Raw genomic sequence first — 14,248 nt, 5'->3', positions numbered from 1 at the left:
ATTCTTACATGTGTGAGTGGGAGAAGGTTTTAATAGCACATTTAAAGAGTGTAACTGAAACAGAAAGTGTGCCAAAACATTTATTTCCCCTTATTTCCTTTAACATATGCAGACAGTCACCTACCCAAATCACTCCACCACTGCCAATTTACACCATAGGAGCCTGAATCAGTTTCTCAACTGGGACCACAGATTCACCAGAACGTCGAACAGTTTATTAAACCATCCACATGGATCTGTGAAAGAGAATTAAGAAGTGTTTTCAAAATGATGGGTGTAAACGGCCTTACACAAAACTAAGACAGTTTCAAAGCACACATTCACTTTGTTCTATACCAGAATCAAACACAGACAACACAGAAGCAGTAATATGTAGCTCACCACAACAACCACCATTCTACCAACATTCTTTTTTTTTCTTTGTCAAATTTGAACATAATGTAAACACAAAAAGCAGTGTGTCAAAACACAGAAAATGTAGAACTGATTATCATCTCCTCCTTCTATAGCAGCCAAAACTAAAACAAATATGCTACTTGCAAGCTAGAGTTCAGAACAGCTCCCTGTTATTTGCATGAATTGAGTCAATTATCAGATTAACAAAATGTAACCAAAACCAACACGAAGTTATGTTCAGAACCAGGACTGAATTTCAAGCATGTTCTCTGAAAGAGAATCTATACCACCCACACAGACACAAGTGTTCCCACAGCCCTCATGGGGAAATAAAACTCACTGCAACAGATGAGTCTTTAAAAAAAGCTTCAATTATTTTAACTGGACCTGCCAGCTGCCTTTCATTCAGCTTAACATGAGGTCTTACTGAAGGTCTGCAGCCACAGCTATTGGCAAGAGTGGAGACAGTAGTTTATAAGTAGTTGGATCTATTTCTCAGAAGCTTACTCTGCCTGGTGAGCTTTTGTGAAGTATTGCCATCCATTCTGTAGGTTGAGGATACAAAGTTTAAATATGTGGTCCTGGCTATAAGGCCACAATTAATGCAGTAAATCTAAGATGCATGTGGAACACACCCATGGCCTCATATTGGTGACATTTGTTGACGCCAGTTCAAATACAGTGCCAAAACACAGAAGAATGGTTTCTCATCTGGTTTTAAAACAGCTAATACACCCCGCACAAAAGGAAAAAAGGTCTAATAAATCTAGGTTTCCATGCTGATAAATGAAGTCTTTCCTGAAAGAATCTATTCAGGAGATCAGATCCTGCTTAGCTCTTAATATATAGTCACAAAACCCAATTTCATGATTTCTGAAGTTTCTTGATTCCTAATGTTCTTAAGACAAACAGCAGCAACAGAATTGCCAAGAAAATTAAGTGTTTCTGCCAATGCCAGAACACTGTGCGATTTAACAAACCCTAAGGAATCCATAGTAATACAGCCGTTAAACAGATTTCAGCTGCCTTTTCCAAAACATTGCTGTTACCCCAGAGTGCCATGGCCACCCCAAGTAGAAACTCTGAAGGATGCCATGGTTGATGACTGCACTGCTACTTTCCTGGCTTTCTCAGGAATAAAAAAATTGGGCTGCTGTCTCTTGAAGTGGTGGCTCTGGAACCTTCCTTGTAATATTCTCCTACTGCTTTCCCACATACAGTCAAAATTCTTGCATGACTGAAAATACTAACGTAACTATCACATTAAATCAAGTTCATATCTAGCTAGCAACTCTCTTCATACATGCACTGTTTAGGAACTGATGTAAAGCCTGGAACAGCTTTCTTAGCTCTTAACTAAGGAGAGCTGACTAACTTTGCTCTTTCTTGTCTGGTGATCTTCCAGAGAAGATTCAGTTCAATTTGAGATGTAAGTGGCATCTTATATATAAAGAATGGACTATTGAATATGCTGTCTCTTCCAGATTACTTATCTGCAAGATAAGTCTGTCACTGCCAGATTACCTGGCGTTTATGGTACAAGTGCTTGGTGGTAAAGTGGACTCCAGAAGTTAACAGTTGAGAAGGAGTAAGAAAATAAGAATTTTACACATCATAAGAAGAAAGACCTTAGACACTTCTCCAGAACAGGGTAACTTAGAAAGTAGAACTAAGGCTATGGTATTTTCCTGGCTTTTTCATTATCAGAGACTTGTAATTTTTAATTAAAACATACTATCGAATAATACCAACAAGACAATCTAACTCAAATCCCTGATGGGCAGGTCACTGTATGAAAAAAGACCCATATAACATTTGAGTTATAAACCCATTTCAGAACAGTTATGAACAACCAGGACTTTTCAGAACTAGACAAATTTATCCTGCTGAATACCTAAATCATCCCTTGCATACAATATGTAGGCGCTTTTGTGGCTGCAAAGACAATTAGGAGAAGAATCAGCTTGGATTTTTCTTTGCTATCACACTTGTGAGAATCATGCTGCACTAAAAAAAAAAAAAAACAAAAAAACAAAAAACCCAAACAAACAAACAAACAAACAAAAAAACCACACCAAAAACTTAAAAACCAGAACTTCTTTTTTTTCCATTTTACTGCATCTAGTGCCCTGTTACTCTTACTCCATTTTTTCAATATATGGCATGAACGATCAGGGTCTGCTTATCTGTATGAAATTTTGTTAAAATACTGTGGAAAGTTAAATGCAGTTAGTACTGCTATCAAGTATTTCAAAGTTTGCAAGAATGTATCCAAGAGCCTATGCTAAAATGACTGGTAACATTACATTAAAAACCAAGGATATCTATCACTTTGGCTAAACTTACTGGAAAAAGATTCCAGATGGAACATTGCAAAGGACGCTACTTTCATTTCCACCCAGAGCCAAGAAGCATCATCACACCACTGTCCTAGCAATATACGAGCAACTAATGATAGCACTGAGTAATGGAAAAGATTGCTTAAAGCAGCAAAATTAATTTAGAAATATTCTACTAATTGAGTTTTAATATTGTAAAAAATAGTAGTTGAGATATTTATTAAGTCAGTTCTACTGCATCAGTATAGCTATGCATAAAATCTAACATTTTGCTTTAACAATGAACAGGGAAAAAAATCATTTAGTACCACAGGATTCTTCCCCCCTATTTTGTTCATCTACCATGAAAAATTTTAAAATGCTATTTAAATTTTTTTAAGCTGAATCCAAAGTGCCAAATAAGAAAAATAGAAACTTATGAATATATGAGCCTAATTACTAGCATAATTACTTGCATATACAAAATCAATACTTTAGCAGCTACATTAATGCAGTTGGGCATGAGCCAGAAAAAAAGCTCTCCTCAACTGTCTTCTGAAAGCAAGTATATACTTAGCATATTGTTTTCCATTATGTTGGACAAACAGAGGACACATATAATTACAGGTAACATTAAAATTAGTTAGCCTATATTACAAGAAGTTGTTTTGATACGTATTTATTTTGCTTTAAAAAAAACCCAGTAATAAGTGCTTAAACACACTTGACTACTATCATTAAAAGTGTTAAAAGATAATCTGGTTGTTGGAAGCTAGATGATCGGCAGAAGAGGACATCAATTTGCAGATACTCTGTGAGCCTAAGTACTTGATAGTGAGTAGCTGACTGATTTGTACCCAACCTTAACACTTAAATTCTATATTGGATCCTCAGTTTTTCTCTAGATCAATGACTGAACAGGAATGGTAGAAAGAAACCCATCCAGCAGCCTCACTAAGCTCAGCTTCACTACTGGCTATTATTCCAGTATGCAAGACTCACAGTTCAGATTCCAGTGTCAGGACTGATACCAGAAAACACATGATCTTAGCAGAGAGAGAACAAGTCATTTTTATGAATCTTTAAATACCCTTCCCCCCTTCTCCCACTTATTTCAAAATACAGAGATAAATACAGGTACATACACCTAAAAAGCAGTGTTCAACTTGTATTATAACCACATAGCAGAACAAATGTAAAAATACGTAGTTCTCTTTCACAGACCTTTTCTGCCCAGCATTTTAACACATGCCAGACACACTGAAACTACACGCCAGTCCCTCAAAATCTGACCCTTCCCCAAAATCCCAAAACTGCTGCATCAAAAAAAAGAAAAAAACCTTTGTGTTTTAAGTGGAAAAAATGCAGGAGAAAGGTAATCCTAAAAACAGTGAAAGTGAATGCAGTGGACAATATTTCAGTCACACATTCACTTAGAGGGAGAGGGATAAATCCAAACATAAAACCGTACCAAAAAAAAAATACTCTTGCCCTCAGTAACAGAGTCAATTTCAATTTACCATACTCTAGATTCTTATTATAGATAGACTCTCAAAAATGAAACAACAAATGAAGGAAACACAAAAAAAAATGCAACTTTTTCCACGCTCATTTACAAGGTCAACAGACACTTCAGTATCTTAGTAACTAACTAGACTCTGAATGCATTCAAGAAAAAAATCCTAATATATTTTCAATCTGGGGGTGAGGGAAGGAAAAGAAACAACCAACTTTTGCATCACATTTTCAAAATTCCAGTCCCAGGGAAATTAACATCATTATACTAGTTACTCTCAAGTATGCATAAGATCATCATTTAGAAGCTAGCTTCAGGAAGAATTCAGTATCTCCAAATCCTGCATAGCTTAATCCTTGTACTACATATTTTGAAAGAAAAAGCCTGATATGTAAGTTATCTTCCCAAATGTAACGTTCAAGAAAACTTTGGACGTGATACTTTCTGAGCTTTTTTTCCATCTTTGAACCCCAGGAAAATTAATTATCTTACAGCAAACACTATTTTCCCCTGAAATGCTACATCAAATACTTATCAATCAACCAGAAGATAAGGTGTTATTTTACAGATTAAAGAGCAGAGCATACAAATAGACAACTGCTGTCATGAGAAATAGCTTAGCTGCTTAAGGATGTGTTGAGAACTATCCGTTTGACACCTCAGTATTCCAGCAAGCAGGCAACGTACAGCTAAGCTATCAGAAGTAATGGCTACTAACACTGGTGTGCCTGAGAAGGAAAATGTCCCCACAACTCAATTTAAACGTTTGGCATGTGACGACTCTAAGAAGTGGATTGCAGAGGGCAATTTAAACTCAGATAACAATAAATACATTTTAAACTCACTAGTGCTTTAATAAATCACTGCACTCCAGTCTCTCCAGAAAAGCACAGATAAGCACAGTATCAGAGTCTTAAAAAAGTGGGTAACAGCACAAATACCAGCTGTTTCTGTTCACTTTGTGACCATGAGCACCACCTCCTCTCTAATATAGGGGGCTGGCCCTTCTGGAAACAGGGGGGAAGGATCAGAAATGTACTGCATTTCATGCCTGCAGTACAGTCAAGTGAGGCCACTATACATGGCTCCTCACTACAGCCCCACAGCACCTCCACACCTAGCTCACAATTTTCCTAGAAGATTAGAGAATGATGAAGCTAAATGTCTTTTATTCTTCCATCCTCTGCCCCCTAAACTATCTTCACTTTCAATCCCTCCACGAATAAAGGTGATTCTGCCCTTCCCATCTGAAATTGAAAAAGTAAAATACCATTAAGGCGTTGTACACTGTAAGTGACAGACAGTTCTAAGTCCATCATTTTGTCATAATACATAAAATATGAACTCTTTACTAATCATACCAACTGCCTATCACCTGCCAGTTCTCTACTCACACTAGCCTTGAAGTCCAATCTGAAGGAATGGCATGCCACATTCAAATACTGTTGACCTACACATTTCAATCCAGAGATCCCTCTAGATAATGAAAAACACAATGCCACCAGAAATCCCAACAAACTGAAGAGATACATGTTTCAAAAGCAAGTGTTCTGAAATGTAGCTTTCAGGAGGTCTTCAGTTTCTTCTCCTTTTCATGGTTAGTTATTTCCCACTCTTGAAGTAATTAAAATCTATTTTACAGAGAAACATTAAATTCCAAGCCTACTGTCTCAAGCCTAGAAGTCAATCTGCCTATGGCAAGAAAAAGCAGGAGACACAGGAGGTGGCAGACTACAAAGCTGCTGAAAAGGAGATGTAACTAGGTAAGTATTCCAGTTCATAACTACACTTCTGACTTTTATGTGCATATTATCAAGGATCAAATCACTGATGAGGAATAGTGACATTTACATTTACTGTGGGTAAGTAAAAGACTATTCCAAACCAGCAATTGGGACTCAAAAGGCAAGTCAACCTCCATCATGTAAAATTCAAAGTAGAGATTGCTGAAGCCAGAGTAATCCCTGCTTTTCCCTCACACCTGTCTTTTATTATAGCTGGGGTGGACATAACCACACTGTAAATCCAATCAGTAACTGATCCAAAAAGCATAAACCTGCAAGACATAGGGGAGAATTTTTTTTCATTTAGTTCAGTTTGCTCAACAACTCACTGATCTTCAGAGGCATGTCTCCACCTTCAATACCTTGTCTTCACTTTCAATACCTTGTCTTCTTTCTGATGCAAAGAACCGCTCTGGAAGCAAAGAGGAAGCGTGCAGAGCAGATGCAGCAGAATGCAAGACTAGACATTTAGCTACAGGCTTTATAAATTAAAACTCCTTTAAAGCTAAAGTGATAACTTCTTTATTACTGGTATTTTTCTTTTAGGAAAAAAAAAAGGTATCAAAAAACATATGTAAGCATATTTTAATGCTCACAATAGCACATGTTGATGGCAAAATTCATTCATGTGTGTCACATTTATAATTCAGTCCACCTTGGATTCACAGTTCAGGTGGAAGGGGCAGGAGGGAGGAGTTAAAAAAAAATTAACCATGATAAATATATACATGCAGCCAAGAAGAAGCAAGGATGCTCAGCGGATCCAGTGAATAGTTATGGTCCAGACACTGACTCTACCAGCAGGTTCCACTCTACAAAACTGAAAGAAATATTCACAGGATGTGGTCTGAACTTCAAGACACTGTTGCCCAGCAAGTGCTGTGCATGTTTTTGAACCAAAAAGTCAATTACTTGCCTACAAAGCAATGCTTGAAATTTATAAGAGACTTGAGGGAATGAGAATAAAGCACACAGAAGTATACAGACCATCATCCCCAACATAGTAAGTTCAAAACTTACATACACTTACTTTCTTTTAACCAAAGCAGAAACCCTTTATAAATTCCAAAGCGACCAATACAAGGAGGTGCTTTGTAAAGAAGCACTACTGACAGAAAGTCTCAGTTGGTCACTTTGGCCTAATATTAAGGCAAAAAAAAATTTAGACAAATATTCAATTAATATCAACCTGTAATTCAAACAGGTCCAGAGTCAAACCATAAATAGATATACTGAATAGATTTATTAAAAAATTATATGCACAACAGAGCCACTGATCTAAATATATTTTCCCTGTGTCCCATTGTTCTTTAAATGCAGTGAAGATACACAAAATACAGTTCAAGCTTCTTAGAGCATCCTAAAGCTGTCACTTTATAGCCTGTAATGCCCACGACTTAGAGCAGAATGCAACCTATTTCCAGTCTTGATGGTAAAGGTGACTTGCCTCAAATCAAGTCCATAAATTGAGACATTTGCTATTAACTTTCAGATATTTGGATGTAAAGCAAAGCTAGCAACTGGTATGGACAAAACTAGTCTTTACACAGAACTCAATTTTCTCATCTAAATTCCTCTTCTACAGCTCCTCCTACTAACTGATTAACTTAAAGACACCCACACACGCACCTCAAAAACAGACTGAACAGTAAATCTTGATAAGAAGAAATAGAAACAGCTTTTTTTCATTAAAAAGAGTTCTTCCAGGATGCTGTCTGCTGGTTTGCTCTCAAATCAACATTACTGAGGTGTTAGAGAGCCTAAGGAGAATGGACATATTCAGGAAGAAACCAAAAGAAAGGATGAAACAAAGAGTAACAGTCAACATGCTTTTAAAAGTCACAACAGCTGCACATAGTGTTAGTTAAATCACAGAGTAAAATTAAATTACAAAGTACCTTAAAAAGAAACAAAACAATCAAAGATAAAACAACTCAACAGTTTAATGAAGAGGTATAAAATAGGTATTTACAACCAACAGCACAGAAAAATATTGGAAAAAATTCTGGAATAAATGCCACGGAGGGAAAAAACCCTGTAGATTCCATACCACTATTTGTCTATTAAAACCAGAAATGACAAGTGCTTTGATGACAGTTGCAGTTGGTTAAAGAGTGAGAAAAGACAATACATTATAACTCTTGCAAGTACACTGCAATCTGCAACATTTACACATTCCAAAAGGGGAAACCCAAATGTTGTGTCAATACTTTCTGGACAACTGCACGAACACTATGACAATAGCAAGTCTAACTTGAACTCAGGTGTGTGAACTAATTTCCAAGTCTGTTTGAAAATCAATTCCTGCTACTCATGATGATAAGGGCTGAAGTGCAAGTAAGAGTTAACTTGTTACTTCACACTGAAAATGCCAGCAAACCAGGCCAGACTCAACAGAATTAACAGATGGGTCTAAGGTGCAGGGAGGAGAGGGGCACCCATAGATACTTGCCTGTATACCTGAAGTACATTTGAGATATACTAAGGGACAAAAGGAAAACACAGACCTGGGAAAACACTTCTTTGTTTTACTACTTGTGGTACTTCCTACAATTCAATAGCTACAGACCACTCCTGTAGCCACTGATAGCTGGGAGACAAGCAGAAACACTGGAATTAACTCTGTCTGAACAGGTCAGGCCTCTCTGTGGCTAGCAGGACCACTGCTCCTCCAGGACACAAAATTTGGTGACAAGAATGAAGATAAACACCACACTTCAAAGAAGAACAAAGGCTGAGGAGAAGGAAAGCTCATGTATACCTGAACATACATCTACAGATTTTCTCATAACTATCCCAAAGAAGGCTGAGACCAATCAAACTAACACACATCACATTCAGGGAAGGCAGCTGGACTGCCTGAATAAATACAGAGCAGACAATGACCCAGCTGACTTGGACCAAAATACAAACAGGCATCTCCAGGATTTGTCTCATCTCTAAGCAGACAAGCAAATCTCTAAATGGTGGTACCAATACCATGGGACAGCTAAAAATCTCAGGGAGTGAAATTTAAGGCAAAAAACAAACACAGCAGCACCTCCTCTTTCAATTCAAGAGACAAGAATGTATCATGCTTCCAACCCTGCTTTAAAACTGATCTCTTACAATTCCCCCGAGAAACTACAGAAATTACAGCAGTTATGGCCTCTGCTACAGACTCTGCTTCACATGAAGCGACTTTACTATTAAATCCTTGTTTTAAATAAATCCATGCCTTCCACAGCTATGGAAGTAAAATATTTGCCCTCTCTTCTCTTTCAAGGACCTCTCATTTCTTACACAAGACTGAACAGCAATTAGGATGTTATGTAAGTTAATTTTCTGAAGTTAATTTTTAACTCCATTTCTAATCACAGACACTGAACAGAAAGAAAAAACAAGCGAAAAATTACATTCAGAAAGAACAAGCAAAATTGCTTTAACAAGATATATACTTCATTCCTCTGGCTTAAAGAGGCTTTCAAATTATTTCAGATCAGTAAAAATTATGCAATATATCAGTTAGAAACTAATCAGATTAAATTACAGGTTTTACAGATGCATGCATTTTTCTGTCTATTCACTTTTTAATACCTTTGCCTTCTAACTAGGAGAATTTAAAATGAATACCACCTACTTTGCCAACATGGAGTAATAAGCAACAAAATGCTTGGGCGTGCATCTTTATAATAGTAAAACCTTGCAATATTTGGAGCTATTAGTTGTAAATGTTCTTACTCCTTGCCTTGAGAACTTGCTGGAATTGGACACTGAGCAGAAGCAAAATCCTTCACTCCTTATTTTTATCAACCATGGTTTTGTACCTGCAGTATCAAGCAATTACATACTTCCCTCAGTGCTGTAAAGAAACACATACACTACTAGCCTTAAAAAAAAAACCCAAACAAACCAAAAAAACCCCAGCAAAATTAAACCAATACCTTCAAAGAACCAAAAAACCAAATTACCCACCAAAAACATGCACAGGCCTAAATATCCAAGGAGGAGAAACATAATTAACATTTTCCTATTCCTCCATTCTTATTGACAGACTGATGGTTTCAACTTTCATCTATGGCGTATTTAAAAAAAAGAAAATATAGGGGATGGAGAAACAAACAGTAGTGAAAATGCTAACAGTGTTAGTCAGCAATTGGTATTTAATACCATTCTCAACACAAAAAGCCCTTTTTTAAGCCCTTAACTCAGGAAATAAAATAGGTTTGAAAATCCTAATTACAACATTCTGTTTCACATGAATATGATATTTTTATTCGTTTGACATATGTTGCTTCCTGAATGGATTTAATGTATTTTGGCATTCCAGAACAGAACTGCTCTCAGTGTTTGGCACTTCATGTACAATGCAGCCAGGAAGCCACTCCTTAAGACTATGCAGCCATCTGCAGCAGACACCAAAGGTTTTTGACAAGCAAGCTGCACTGCTGTAAATACGCAGTATTTCACCATAAAAGAAAAGTTCTCATCTATTAATCAGACTTTGCACATAATTGCCTGCAGATAAATTCAGGTGATCTGCAACACAAAACAGGTCAGCACAGAAACCAGAAAGGGGAAAAAATTATTTAAAAAAATAAACTATTTCTTATGAGAAGATTACTGGTAAATTAAATGCTTACTAAATTGTATGGCCTACACATGAAAAAACCCCAGCCCCTGATGCCCTGCCTTACATGCACTCTCCCCCAAAAATGCAATTGCCAGAATTCCTACTGAAAGCTAGGATGGATCAAACAACAGAAGTCAGAGTAACACAGCAGGCGCAGAATACTTGAGATACAAAGTAAGCAGATGTTGGGTTGTCCTGGGTTGAAGTATATTCTATCACCATCTTCATGAACTGTTGAAACCAGGTGAGGCAGTGCTCCCTGCCTCCTCCACTCTGGCTTATCTTCTGTTAATGGGCCCATCAGCACCTTTGCTGCACAGCTCACAAATAACCCCCTCCTGGACTATCTCCTGTTAATGGGCCCATCAGGCCTTATCACATGACTCACCATTCCATTATGAGATGCTCCGCCCAGAAGAAACCAAGCATTCCAGCCTGGATATAAGCTGAGACTCTGAACACCAGAGGGGCGCTTACCCACTGGATTCCCAGAGGACTGGAGCTACCAGACGTTTCTACAGGATCACTGCTTCAGGAAGACCACCTCATCTGGACTGCTTCCATCACTACGCTCAGGTTGTATTCTGACTCTGTCAGTGGCCTTTTGTATTATTGCATCTATTTTATTTTACTTTCTTTCCTTTCTTCCTTTTACATTGTATCTCTGACTTGAAGCCTCTCATTTGTTTTGCTTTCAAACCACTACATGGGTACACAGGAGGGGAAGGAAGAACCACACTCCAAATCCTCCAGCCAGTAACTGCCCAGAAAAACAAATCCAGACAGGTTACGTAATTCAATCTATGGTAACAGGAAGATAAATAGAAACACATTCACAGATCAGAGTTCAAAGGAATACATGCGTGTATATATATACATTTCCCATTTTGAATTTGGCATATTTCAAAAAAATATATCCTACCAAAACCCACAAATAAACACTTAAAAGACTATGCAGTGCCCTAATGCAAGTTACTACTTGAAGAGAAATAATACCTAGAACTGGACTTCCATTCTATTTTATAATTCCTCCTCCCTTAAAGAACTGTCTGTCTGTTTTCTGAGTTTTATCCACTTCAGCAAGCCAGTTTGGTTTTTGTTCTTACACGTTTAGTATAAAATGCAGTACTAAAAGCAGAAGCCATTATTCATAATGCTAAATATAGTTTTACTTTAGTACACCTTTTTCACTACAATAAGGAATGGCTACAATAAGCAGTAGCCACTATTTTTCAAAAAAGCGAAGGTTCAAAAACCAAAACAGAAAAAGGCTGTATTTTCCAGACTCTAAGCATATTGTCCCTCTAGTTTATACAATAATTATGCTACGTATTATCTCAACATTATTCTAAGCAGTTTTAAGAGTTACTATCCTGGACATATAAAGGAAGCCCTGAAGCCGCTTACCTCTGTCTATCGTTTTTCTTTACATTAATTTTACAAGAGATACAGATCTAATGTAAAATAGATCTGATACATGGATCCCAATACATTCCAAATAGTTGTTCCCAATGTGATGAAGAAGAATTACTCCTCTCTGCATTGGCTGGAGTTCTTTCTAACTACAACACTCTTCACACCTTCCATGTGGATAACCACTGTTATTCTAGTCCTCTATTTACTCAGCTTTTCTCTCACAATGCATGTTTGACTTTTACCAACTTAAGAATCCCTTCTCACTCCCAACACAGTGATGAAACATTTAAGTTAGTATTTTTGAACTAAATTATTTTTTTCCTTACCTAGCATTGTGTTCCTCTAAGTGAATGGATAATGATTAAAGAAAAGAGAGTTCTTATTTTTATTTTACTCTATCAGGCGTTTTGCTGATCACATAAGGAACTGACATAAGAAAATTAGCAGGCGGCTATTCTTGAATGGTTTCTAAAGTATTTTTGCCTCTTTAAATAGAGAAAAAAAAGAGTATACTGCTTAAAATAAATTTTTTACAAAAAACTTAGTATTTAGACAATTATACTTAAGTACACTTTCTTGTAAAATAATAATTCACTACTGGAAGCCAAAAACAAGTTTTTCACCTCACAGGAGATTTAAGATGAACTAAAGAGTCTTCTTTCTCATCAAAATGCTAATTATAGCCTCAAAACTGAATTCAAAGTTGATTTAATAATAACCCAACTTGAAGTGTTACTTGACTTCTGACACCCTATGCTTTCCAGCATGAGCAAAAAATGGAGGTACAATATTACTTTGACACTACTGAAGTAAAAAGTGGGACAGTGCCATGCTGATTTGCTATTAACATGTCACCCTCTCTCCTCAGAATAGGAAAAAGTGACTGAAGAGCACAATGCAGGAATTCCAGAGAATTTCATTGCTGTGATTTCAATTAATTTGAACTGTCCAATGTGTACTTCAGACTTCAAAAATTAAAACCAAGTTAATACAAAACTGTGGGAAATGAGCAACATTCTGATTTTGAGGGAAAGTTATTCCTCTGCAGATATTTCATGCTCTGAAGCTGAAATTAACAATCTAGTCAAGATTTAACACCAGTGGAAGGATGCATGAGCTACAAATCTAAAATGAGCAAATATATTTTTAAATTCAGTGGAAATAAGCAGGGACTTGCTCCATAGATGAGACAAAATACTTTTTTTAAAAGGTTACAGAACAGTTCGTTGATTCTTCATTGGTTAGTTTATGGAAAAGGAGAAGCAAAGTAAGGAAGACGATAAGAGAAAAATATTGATTAAAGACAGGTTTCTGTCCTACCCTGTAACACTTTCCTCTAACCTGCTCCATTGACAAGGCCACAATCTTTCCCTTGACAGGTCACCATCCTCTGCTTCAAAACCCAATCAGTAACTGATGTCATGAAAGACTACAGGACATTTGAAATTATGACAACACATCTCCAACAGATTCCATCCACTACTTCCCACAGAAATGCTGCCTGCTTTACTGTCTTTTTCTAGTCAGAACAGCATTGCAAAACCACAATAATACTAGGATCCTCAGCATTTCTTCTGTTTTGTTTCAGTAAAGCGAAACAAAATAAACACTCCCTGAAAAATTGATGAACTCACTCAGATAAATACGAATTAAAGCGTAAATTAACCTCAAGTCTATTAAAATCTATTTTAAGTATATCTTGCTTTTCTAGTACTTGTATTATTTACATTTTCATTTAGTTAAATGAAATATCTAGTACCAGACCCAAAGCCTTAACATTTGAATCAGAAATAACACACTGGAAGAGCAGGATTGTCTAATAGCAACAAAAAGCCCACACCCTCACAAAATGTTGTTCAAGAAAACAAAACTCTCCTAAAAAATACAAGTAAGATGCACTGTAGATAAACAATATTTTATGGAAATGAAACTATCAAGTTTTTTTCCTCCCCCATATCAATGTTTCTGATCTTATCCATCAGGATCAGAGCCAGATGGACTGACAAATTCTGAGTTCCAACTGATTCTCCCTCCCTGTCATATTTTGAAAAGATGGTTAAACCTGTCTATTTCCAGCCTTTTTCACCTCTTCTTACTTAAGAGTCCTTAATATTTGTTACCCTGTTTTTAAAGGTTTCTCAACACCCACATGTGAACCAACAAAAGTGACCTGACAAGTAAAATTGTAGGTCTGTTTCAAATACTG

General features: G+C 36.7%; 1 protein-coding gene across 2 annotated transcripts in view; it reads right to left on the bottom strand.

Moving 5' to 3' along the window:
• Positions 1–14,248, bottom strand: part of ERBIN (erbb2 interacting protein) — a 118,247-nt gene that overhangs the window by 97,288 nt on the left and 6,711 nt on the right. The window contains exon 2 of one of the 2 annotated variants that reach the window (XM_066181224.1): positions 125–236. The exons of the other annotated variant lie outside the window; for it this stretch is intronic. The gene's annotated coding sequence lies outside the window, so the exon portion shown is untranslated. The remainder of the gene's footprint in view (positions 1–124; positions 237–14,248) is intronic. 2 annotated transcript variants of the gene reach the window in all.

This window comes from Chamaea fasciata, unplaced genomic scaffold (assembly GCF_029207755.1).
Source record: "Chamaea fasciata isolate MVZ Bird 193981 ecotype frontalis unplaced genomic scaffold, bChaFas1.0.hap1 SCAF_4, whole genome shotgun sequence".
In the NCBI taxonomy this organism is placed as follows: domain Eukaryota; kingdom Metazoa; phylum Chordata; class Aves; order Passeriformes; family Sylviidae; genus Chamaea; species Chamaea fasciata.
Note: the sequence above shows the minus strand (reverse complement) of the source record. Positions and strands in the feature narration are given on the sequence as shown.